General features: G+C 37.7%; 1 pseudogene; it reads right to left on the reverse strand.

Annotated features, from left to right (window-relative positions):
• Positions 1 to 2,867: 2,867 nt before the first annotated feature.
• On the reverse strand, positions 2,868 to 3,889 carry LOC136283469 (uncharacterized; annotated as a pseudogene).
• Between the last annotated feature and the right edge of the window lie 8,103 nt (positions 3,890 to 11,992).

Raw genomic sequence — 11,992 nt, forward strand, 5'->3', positions numbered from 1 at the left:
TTTCTTTAGAACTACAAGTTATATTTATTGCGATATTTTATGCTACACCATGGGCATACGTGTCAATTAAACATGAAAAATGTACATAAAAATTGTCCAAAATAAAATGTAGGCGGGAAGACTAGTTGTACGATCATATCAGACTTCATGACCGTTCAGTTGCGCTTTCGCTCCAACAGTCATTTCACTTTGTCTCCACAATAGCTGATGCAAGAGGGGACGAGTTCGAAATGTGTATTTATTGTTGGCAAACGCCGTGTGTAACGACCGACAGTCGCGAATACCTTGGCTATCGCGAAGCACATATTCAAAATCACGTGCGACGTAGAAAAGATTAGAAGACGTACTGGAGAGCATTGAACAAATGTGGGCTCTGGAAAGACCCTGTTTACCAAGTTAGAAAAGTCGAACTGGGGGACCACGTTAATGTAGTGCGGGAAAGGATGTCCAATTGTGTTATAAAAGATGTGAGCTCAAGGTTTCCTAACCCTCCTGGTATTGCCTATATGGGGTATAAAAGGGAATAATAAAATTCTCATACAAATGTTTACCTCAAAGAGAGCCCAAGTACCCAATTTTTTTTAATGGTCCATTTTACAATGTCCACACAACAAATTATAGTGACTTTCCTATAGGTTAGAAAAAGATATACAGTGCAAAGAAAAGTAACAGGAGGAAACAGAGAATGAGTCTGCTTGGAAATACCTTGTGTCAAACCTAATATTCATGTTTTCATTTCTTGGTACCAGCAGTTTTTAGAAATGGTCCTCCCTAATGACCTCACATATTAATACTGAACATTTGGGCTCCTAGTTGTAATTATCACAGAAACTGTGGTGCAATGGAAAACAGAAGAGACATCATTTGTTTATATTAAAAAAGGTAGACTAGATAGTTTCTCTGAAATTAAATGTCTTTGAAGTAAGCACCCTGGTCTCTGCCAAGCGGTTTGGTTGCCTGGTATGTTGGTACATCTGTAGAGACGATGCTTCTCGATTCACATTTTCATTCTTTAAGACAAATGAGTCAATGAGCAAGAGAAGGCAGTGAATCCAAAAAGTGCCAAAGTAATCGAGCAGAATTAACAGCATAAGTTTCTTACCCAATCAAGAATGGCTAACTCCATGCACATGTTATATGTGTCATCTCCATAATGAATCCGATTTGCAGCATAAATGAGCATCACTGAATGGAGAGACTCAATCCAATATGTTTCCCTGCACTGAAGAAGGCAACAAATTATGGGTGATTTTTCTTTAACTGGAAAATGAATTTGTTCAACTCATTTATGGCCCTTACCTCAACATCATTAATTTGGAAGAAGAGATAAACTTCTTCATGCAAAGAAACATAAACATACAGCATGCGCCAATTAATTACCCGCATGTAGTCCGATGCATGCCCATAAGTTGAAGTGCCCATAATGGCTTCCCTGCGTGTAGCTACTACTTCAGGTTTAGTTAAAAGTTTTTTGCTCATCACATAGCCATTCTGTTTGCACCGTGACTCCGCATGGCATCTGACATGATTTCCCTGAGTAATAAATACACCAAGTTATAGAAAAATAGATTAATAAATCAGTAGTAATAATTATAGTAAGTATGTCTCTTGTTCACCATTATTAAAGAAATATGTGCAATCTTTGAGGTAATGATCGTGTAATATCTTACTAGAATAACACAACAAAAGGTACTTACAGAAATGAAAACAAAATACTATGTTCTCAATAAACAGTCACTCAAATTACCTGGTAATGGTCAATTACATTCAACAGTGTACCCTGAAATTCTTCTTCATCGGGTGGACTGTTCTTCATGCAGAAGTATACAAGAGTCCTTGTGCTTTTCACTGTAAAATATTCAGAATTATTACATTCCATTATAGTCATCTTATATCAAGAAGGAATTTGACATCTGCAGGTAATTTTGGAGAGAATATAGCTTTTGATGACTCTCATAAGAGAGATATCTTACCTTTGTCTAACAATTCAAAAAACCACTTTGAGCCCTCATCCCTCTGGGCCCCTGAGGCAACTTCCTTCATTGCTTTAGTCACAGACTTTGCACTTGAAAATAAACAAAAAAGTATTAATACCAATAAAATGCTAACTTTCAAGAAATAGTCATAATCATCAAGACAAAATGAGCCAAAAAATACAAGTGTGTACTGATTACCATGCCAAGAGTCAAAGGAATTAAGCATTCCTTTTGACAAGATCCATGTTTTTAGCTGTAATACAACGTCATATGCCACCTCTGCAACATGGAACCCTGAAAAAATAATTACTTTAGCTGCATTATAAAAGATACTTGTGACCTCCATATTTGTATTACATATGCGATATGATATTATTGAGGATGCAAATTTATCATACCTTGTGTCTCAGAGAGATAAGTCAGCAGCTCTTTTGTCATAGGGACCTCACAGCTTACTTTCAGTTTCATTGGCCCTACTCCAGTTGACAACTGCTAACACTTTGTGTTCAACATACCAGAGGTTCAACATATCATACAAAGAGATCAAGTAGAAACCATCTTACCAGAAAGAAAGGGCTGACACAGTTGTGTGTGCTGTTGATCGACTGGAATCATGCCTTGCATCTGTTATAACTCACTGCAGGAAGAAATGGTAGAAATCAAAACATAAAAATGGTCACATTTCTCTACTCACAGATATTTTCAAGGTTTACAATCTGATATAAGATTTTATATTTTTTTATGTGCCAGTCTACATAATATATTCCGAGTATGGCAGGTGTATAAGTATGTGGCCAAAGACAAAATGAAATTAAAATGACAACTTGTACCTCTCCATTCACAGCATATGCAGGGTTACTCTTCACTTGTTCTTGAGTAGCCAACATCGACTCATTGGAGACCCTCTTCATGACTGTCAAGTAACTGAGCTTTTTCAAGACTGCTGAAGTGATTAAAAATAGAAGTATTTTAGAACTGCATCGGGTAAGGCACAAACCAAAGAAGGAACAGTTCAGTCAGTTTGAGCTATCTTGGTAGAACATTCATGATTTAGCAACCTGCAAACTGCTGTTGACTGCCTTCTCCTTGCAAGGAGAAAGACTACATGATTTTCAGAGCATCTGCGCATGTGCATTGCTAACCTGTGTCGGAGGTTTTTTCTCCCTCTGACCCGATGTTGGCCGCTTGACAGAAACTTGTGTATTCTGTCTCTGTCAAGCCACAGGACAATACTCCATGAATCAATCTATGAAAGAGAGACAGAGAAGTGACCAGTTACAAAAAACAAAAACTGTAAAATACCGAGATAACAAATTTCTGTAAATTTCGAGCAAAAATAAAAGAGTGCTCACCTCCAATTTACATAGTACTTTGGAGGAGATCCTCTCATGATAGGGGAGGAGAGCCACTTGAAAGAATCTCCACCAACACATGAAATTGTCACCGACACTACACGACTCTGTCGATTGAAGACAAGTGACTCGCAATCGAAGGGTTTTCCACAATAACAACATGATGTCGTTAGCGTATTAGAGAAAAAAAAAACAGAGTTCGCAGAGATTCTTTACTGCAGAGATATATGGAGTCGTTCTCTGCTGAAGATGCAGTGATTTGCATTCTTTGTGACGTACGTTCTGCTTGTGGAGGAGAAATTGGAGAAAAAGGATCAGCAAAAGGCAAAGAAATACGTAAAGATGGAGTGGAAAAAGCTGAAAGAATTGAAAACCGTGCAGTTATGGATGGTGTAGAAAGAAGAGATGGGATCGGAATTCCTGTTGATGAGAAGCTCAGTCGCTCGATGTCAGTCGTTTCCTCTCAATTTTCTCCTCAAGAGCTAACAGAAGAGCTTCCATCAAATCTGCATTCTGTGTGTTTGTCGTCGCTTTTGTAAGATTCAACGAGCCTTTGGTCATCTTTATGCGGTCTTTGATGCCGAGAAGTCTGCTCTCCTGAGTTCGAGGAACTTCTATGTTGAACGAGAACTGAGGACCTCGATCCGTTGGACGCTTTTTCTTGGGTACAGATGGATAATTTCCCTCAACCATAACGAATAAATTTCCCAATGAATATATCTTTCGAGTAGCCACAGCCAAGATTATTCCCCAAACTGAACTTGAGTTGTGAAATTCTGTCTCAAAATGGCACTTACATGTGAAATCGTCCATACTTCAGAGGTCTTGTCACATAATTGTCACAGATAACAATAGTCTGAGCATTGCGCATAGAATGTATCATGAATCCGCTAGTTTCGATGGGAATAATCTGAAGGCCCGATGTATCAGGGGCTTGGGACATAAGCCGAAGTTACACGGTTCGAATTTTGAAAAGACAACTGTGCGAGTGTCTCGTCGACCGCAGATAGCGCTTTGAGCGGCCGAACGATAAGTTAGTGCCAATTAATATAAAAATAAGCTCAATTATGGGAATGAGAGTCAACAAGACGCAATATCTTCTAATTTATTGACACAAAAAAAAAACACTTAAAGTGTGTCTTCTATGCAGACCGTTTCACTCATGGTGGGAACGTTGGTCGCCATATTGGATGATTTTTGCATTTGAGCTGAAACAAAGGGGAGGAGTCAATTCGGACTTTTTTCCATTTAATGAATGTTCAAAATTAACATTCCCACCTTCCCCCTCCCACTTAGAGAACACACTGTTAGGACAAAAAGAGATATTTGGTTTATTAAACTTGAATCATCTACGAACAGTATTATGTCAAAACTAAGGTTCTCTTCTTTGGGCAAGTTTAGGCTGTGTATTTTTTAAAAAATTAATTTTTTTGGAGCTGCCGATGTAAATTTAAAGAAAGGCACCATTCTCGCAGGCGAGCTGCAATTTTAAAACCAAATCCTCTGACCCTTCCCTTCCGGCCACTTAAGCGATAAATGATGACCGGTAACTAAGGTCTCGAAGGATTTGGCCGAAATTCCAAGGGTCTCCCTCAGTAGAAGAGGAGTCTGGAAAGAAGTCAAGAGTTAATTTCTGTTCCTACAGATGTACTTTGCAAACTCTGTAAGTCTTAAAACGTCATGAGATTATTAATTTGCTTTATTGTCTTTCTTTATATCGTTTACGTAGGTATTTAGAGGACAATCAGATAGCAGAGCTACCACGTGGAGTCTTCAGCTACAACACTAAGTTGATTGGACTGTAAGTAAACAACATTCATTGCTTATCCCATGAGACTTAATTTTAAGAAGCTTATACAGACCCAGTCACACGTGTAAACTATAGTAATTTGTAATGTTGGGACTCTAATCCAATATCTCAGCTCACGTACTTATTAAATCTTGGTTTCAAATTTTAATTGCCCTTAAGTCCATGCGTTGCAGAGAGGCCAGTTTACAGCTCATAAAGGCGGGATCTAAATCCTATATCCCAACTGGCATATTTGCCAAGACCCCGTTTCAAATTTTAATAGAAATCCCATCGCCGTTGTTATTAGTTGGAGTGGGATTCAGTTTCTATTAAAATTTTGTTAATCCCACTAGCTTCAAAAAGGGTTCAGAGAGACGCAATTTACCGAAAGATGGAGAGTTCAAAACTCAGCCAGTCGAAAAGAAATTTGAAGTTAACAAGAATAGCAAAATTAACAAATTCCAACCTCCTCCTTCCCACACCCCCCTCCCACTTTAATAACATATTGTTTGTTCGTAATATTCAGATCAAAATCGAACAAATCCCATTGCGTATTTACCAAAACTCGGTTCTAAATTTTAATTGCCCACTGGCCCATGCGATCGGCTGCATTGAAAATCCGATTTCAATCGTTACTGATCTCATTTAAATTCACCTTTCATGGAGCCTTTCCCCTAACGTAAGCAATTATCAGGAAAAAAATAATCAATTCGGACTTTTTTCATACAATGACTGCTAAAAATAAACATTCCCACCTCTCCCCTTCCACTTGGAGAACACATGGTTAGGTCAAACAGGGGATGTTATGTTTATTACACTTCAATCATTTACAAACCGTATATTGTCAAAACAAAGGTTCTCTTCTTTGCGCAAGTTTAAGCTGTGTATTTGTAAAAAGTTAATTTTTTTGGAGCTGCCGATGTAAAATTAAAGAAAGACATGATCCTTGCAGGTAAGCTGCAATTTTACCAATTGCCGAAAAGGAAGACTAAGAAAAATTCAGGCTCGGACGGGATTTGAACCCAGGCCTCCCAGAATATTACTACTAACTGAGTTACGGAAGTAAATGTCAACTCTTCCGCCCTTATGCCTATTTACTTTTATAGGACGCTCCATACCCCCGAATATTTGCTTCAGTTATATTCTGATCATTGCCCTTCAAATGTTTTTTCTTAAGTGCGTATAACAAAACATTTAGAAACATTTTATTGTCGAAACGAAGGCTCATTTTACTGCGCGACTTTTCGATATGATGTATTTGCGATGAAATGAGTTTCTTTTGACTTGCGGATTAAAATCAAATAAATACATGATCCTCGCAGGTGAGCTGCAGTTTTACCAATTGAAGAAAAGTTGACTAAAAAAAAATTCAGGTTCGGACGGGATTCGAGATACTAATTAGGCGATGCTGCAAACTGAGCAACAAAGCCACACGTTATGAGGGAGGTAAATTTTGGAAGATACATCTTTTCTTGGAGAAAACGTATGCTCTTTGCAAAGAGGTAAATCAAATAGCGCCCTGACAAACGCAGGTGAGCTGAAATTTTAGCAATTACAGAACAGTCCGGAAAAAAAGGAGAAAAAGGCTCGTTCCTTGACTTTAGGGGTTACCTCGCTCCAACTTGGGAGGAGTAGAAGAATCTAGAAACAATTTTGCTTTTATTTTTTATTTTTTTTTTCAACTTCACTTTAGGTGTATTGAAAATTGTTTGAGTTTACCTATTTGCTACATTTTTTTCGGTTTGGTATACACAATAATTTTTAAATATTGTTGAGACTCCTTCCCAATTTTAGTTTATCCAACCAAATTAAAAACAAAACAAAACAAAACAAAAGTAAAAAAGCAACAACAAAAAAGGTGAAATGAACGACGTGAAATTATGTGTTGTTTAGAATGCTCATAAAAAGTATTGGAAAAATTTGGCTTAAGATACGCCCGAAATCTTTCTCATTTGAGCCTGTTGATTTCCGAGGGTAAAGGTCAGAATTCAGATTTCGAGATTTTGAAAACGATCAAAAAATGTAAGCCGGCATCTTGAGTAGGATTTGATTTCAAAATTTGTAGAAATCAACTACAGCGTTGTGTGAACATTATGAAAACGTGAATGAAAGTGATCTTCGCAGTAATGAACACTACTTAAGTAGTAGTGAAAAGAAGACCTGAAAAAAACTCAGGCCTGTACGGGATTTGAACCCATGACCTCTGCGATACTGGTGCAGTGCTCTACCAACTGGGCTAACAAGCCAAATATATGACTTCCATATATTTACAACCGTTTCACCACTTCACGGGTTTATTTGGGACCAACACGTTGACCGGCTCCCAGTTGGCTTGTTAGCTCAGGTGGTAGAGCACTGCACCGGTATCGCAGAAGTCATGGGTTCAAATTCCGTATAGGCCTGAATTTTTTTCAGGTCTTCTTTTCACTGCTACTTAAGTAGTGTTCATTACTGCTAAGATCGCTTTCATTCACGTCTTTAACCGCAGTTCAAATATATGACTTCCATATATTCACAACCGTTTCTTGTGAAAACGCTAATGAAAGAAAAGCCCATGTTGATAAAATTGCCCTTTGGAACTGTGATCTGCGTTCTCAGTTTTACTTTTTACCCGCCAAAGTCGCTTGGTTATTTTGGAAACTAATGAAGCAAAAAAGTGAGAGATCAGAGATGTCTTTAACGTACTTTACGATAACTATACATATCCTTTAAAACTCTTAATAATGAGAAGCCGATTGAGGTAGCCATATCTCGAGTAAGAACTTTGCGCCTTATGCTACCTCGTCTCTGGTGGTGTGCGTTTTCTCTGCGGAGACCGATTTTTAGCTTTTATCACGAAAAGTATTAACTTGCGGTGTAAAATAATTCTATCCTTTAAAATAAAAAATAAAATAAAATAAACAGATTGGTTTAAAAAGAGTTAGTAGTCACCTCTTGTAAATCTGGTTTATATTTTGTGGTAATTCCATATTCGAATAAAACACGATCAAAGAATGACACGTTTAGGGTGCTCTACTAGCTCCATGACTAAATAATTAGTTGAAAATGCATGCAGATGAAAGACTGCACGCGCGCAACACGCAAACTGCGTGTCCTACACGCAGCTGGAAGTCTGACTGTGAGAAGCGTGTAAATTAAACGATTAGTGTAGCGAAGTTGAGTGAGAACTTTACATATCATTCTATCTTGTCTCCAAATTTGTCCCTTTTTTGGTTTGTTTCACTCTCATGCATTCGTTTTAGTCGTTAGTGATGTGATGTGCGTTTTCTCAGGGTAGACCGATATTTGAGCGTTTAGCGCAAAAACCAGTTGTCTAATAATTTGTTTGCTGAATTATTCAACCTGCAAACCCTGTAACCTATTAACTTTACGTTAACTATTCCAGGATTTTACTAAAACACATGGTCTTACATGAATAATGAATATCACACAGTTTCTAGAACTCTAAGCAGTTAGCATAGCAGGTGGCGTATTAAACAAAACGATCGCAATGTTACATCATATAACAACTCAAGTTAGAGATAAAGACAAATGTAATTGGAAACATTGTGTTATTAACAATATCAAGTAATCAGCAAATAGAGGCACTTGTACCTAAAAGAGCATTAAAGAAACGTCTAAACAACCCAAACTGGATAATGATGGACGGAAAAAATCATAATATGATCCCCTCGTCTCTGTAGAGAGAAAAACAACAACAATAAGGACAACAAGGACAAAAACCGCAAAAAAAAACATTAAATATTCATTTAAATGATCCTTGTGTTCTTCTTATTAGGATTTGAATTCTATCAAGTTCTTTAACCTGCTGTAACTATTAAATCACGCTTTTTTTTATATGCCTAATCTTTGCAGTGTCTTGTGTGGTAACCAAATAGAAAATCTACCGCCTGGAGTCTTCGCTAACAACACCAAGTTGACTCATCTGTAAGTAACACATTTGTAGGTTCATATTTGATACTATCGATACTATTAATTACTATAATAATTGTGTTTTACACAACACTTATTATTATATTTTGTAAGCAGCTAATGTTGATTCCATCCCACCCATAATACAACACGAGTTAAGCTGTAAAGATCTGAATTCAATTTAATCAGAACATATTTTTACCCAGTCCAGGGTAGTAACATCAAGAATCGCATCTCCAAAGTTATCACCCCTATTACTTTAAAAATTGTCGAGGAGTCCGTGATTTGTCTATTATCTTTAATTCACGTCTCTAAACTTCACCAGAGATCAGATCTCGATTGTTCCTTATCTCATTACATTTACCTAATTCGCTGTTAGGTAAGGTAGATATCGACTTTTTGCCATACATTTCCAATACACACCCATGGGAAATGTATTTTTTCCGAGGGAATAGGCAAAATTATATTCGTAACACCTTCCAACGGATGTAAGATACGTTTGACGCGAAAGAGTACCGGAAGTCAGATGAAAATCAAAGAGGGCACAAATGTTGTCCGATGGTATCCGTCGATACCCATTTGTCGAATGGAATCTGATGGGGTCCATGGGAACCCAACGGAGTCCATCTATGTCCATCGGAATCACTAGTCTTGTGGTAAACTTAACCTCAGACAAGTGCAGTATAAACGAAATATGCCTCGTTCTTAAAGCCATGAAGCGAAACAGCTCGTTTCAAGCGCGATTGACTTGAATATATACCTTGTTTTTCAGCCTTAAAGCAAAACAACGCTTTACCCTTACAAATGCGGTATCCATGAAATATAGCCCGTACTTTAAGCCATGAAGTTAAGGAGCTCATTTTAAGCGCGGACAACGGAAAAGAACCTCGCCCCTTTGCTTAAAAACAGTCAAATGAAATGTACGTAGGAAAGGCCTCGTTTTTTATGCTATAAAGCGGAACAGCTCATATCAAGTGCGAATGACTAACAGCGACTTACGGCGCTTTACGTAGGCAAATGCAGCAAGCCTGGTATATGGCGAAATATGCCTCTTTTTTAAGGCCATGGAGCGGAACAGCCCATATCAAACACGAATGACTTGAAAGATACCTCGTTTTTCAAGCGCGGATAACTTCAAATCTCATTCTTTAAGCCTTAAAGCAAAAATACGCTTTAAACAGAAATATGAAGCACATTATACGGAAAATATGCCTCGTTCTTAAAGCCCTGAAGCAAAACAGCCCATTTTAAGCCTGGATGACTTGATTTATATTGTGTTCTTCCAGCCATTTATACAAAAAGGCGCTTAACGCAAAATAATTGGACGCAGCTTACGTAAAATATGCCTCGCTTTTAAAACCATGAAGCAAAACGACTCATTTCAAGGGCAGATCACGTGAAGCATATTGTGTTCTTCACGATCGCAAATTGTCACGTTTAGGGTGTTCTACTAGCTCCAGAACTAAATATTTAGTTGAAAATGGATGTAGTTGGAAATTGCGTGTCCTACACGCACTTACAAGTCTGATTGTGAAATGCGTGTAAAGTAAACGATTAGTGCAGCCATCTTGAGTGAGAACTTTGCATATCATTCTATCTTGTCTCTAAATTTGCCCTTTTTGGTTTTTTTCACTCTCATGCATTCGTTTTGGTCGTTAGTGATCTGATGTGCGTTTTCTTTGGGGAGACCGATATTTGAGTTTTTAGTGCAAAAAAAAAATGCGGTGTAAAATAATTTCATCCTTTAAAAATTGACACATTTAGCGTGCTTAACTAGCTCCATGACTTAATAATTAGTTAAAATTGCATACCGGTAAAAGGCTGCATGCGCGCAACACGAAAACTGCGTGTCACTACACGCATTTGCAAGTGTGAGTGTGAAATGCGTGTATATTGCACGAAATCAGTCAACTACAACTTATTAAACGTGTTTACTGAAACGATTGAATTAACATTTATTCATAAATATTTAAAGGGCATCAGCTACTTACTGGACTTTGTTTCATTTCTTATTTATCAAAACTGCGATTTCCAAGTCTTGGAAGATTTATTTTCACTGCGTCCGCTTTTCTTCAATGGTTTCTTCCGATTGCCACGAGTTCACTTGAAGTTTTGAATTGAATGATTATGGAATGGAGTTTTTGAATTAAAAACAAACAAAAATTGTGGAGCACCCTCCCGATGACAACCATTAAACAAATCGCACAATGTTGTGGGTCAGCGGGCTTTCCTTTTCATTGGTATACACCACTTGCAGTTACTCAGCACATTTTCAATGTCCAGTACTCGAGATTAACTGCGCCAGATCACAATGAATGGATTGCCAATAATCGAATCCCTGTGTTTACGCAGAGATTTCTGGGATGGCCAAGGGGAAAACATTGCAACTCACTGTTTCATCAACGGGCAATGTTTATACGAAAAAAAGCGTGAGTTTTTGTTTAAACAACCATGAAATACCCCACCCATGATACAAAACGAGGTTAAACTTGGGGATCCAAATTCTATTTATTCAGCCCATATTTTTACCCAGTCCAAGGTAATAATATCACTAATCACATCTCTAAAGTTATCAATCCCGTTACTTCAAAAATTTTCCAGAAAGACAAGATTTACCAATTTTCTTTAAATCACGTTTCTGAATTTTATTAAAGATCAGATATCTACTGTTTCTATTCCTATCTTAGAGGAACACAATTTACTTACATAGACGAAAAAACAAAATTCCAGTTACCGAAGTGTTGCTGAAATCTTTAATACTATTGTGGAATCGTTACGGCTAACACGCGCTTGCGAAGAGAGGATCATGACGTTTACTCATGTTTCCGTCGCTGCCGACACAGGGTAACCGGACCACTTTTCGAAATGTTTCCGCCAGTAGTCAGTTGAAAGCAACATGTGTTTCCGGTGACGTAATTTCTTGATGACGTCAGTGGAAACAACGGAAATTTCTCCGAAACCAC

This window comes from Pocillopora verrucosa, chromosome 1 (assembly GCF_036669915.1).
Source record: "Pocillopora verrucosa isolate sample1 chromosome 1, ASM3666991v2, whole genome shotgun sequence".
Classification (NCBI taxonomy): Eukaryota; Metazoa; Cnidaria; class Anthozoa; order Scleractinia; family Pocilloporidae; genus Pocillopora; species Pocillopora verrucosa.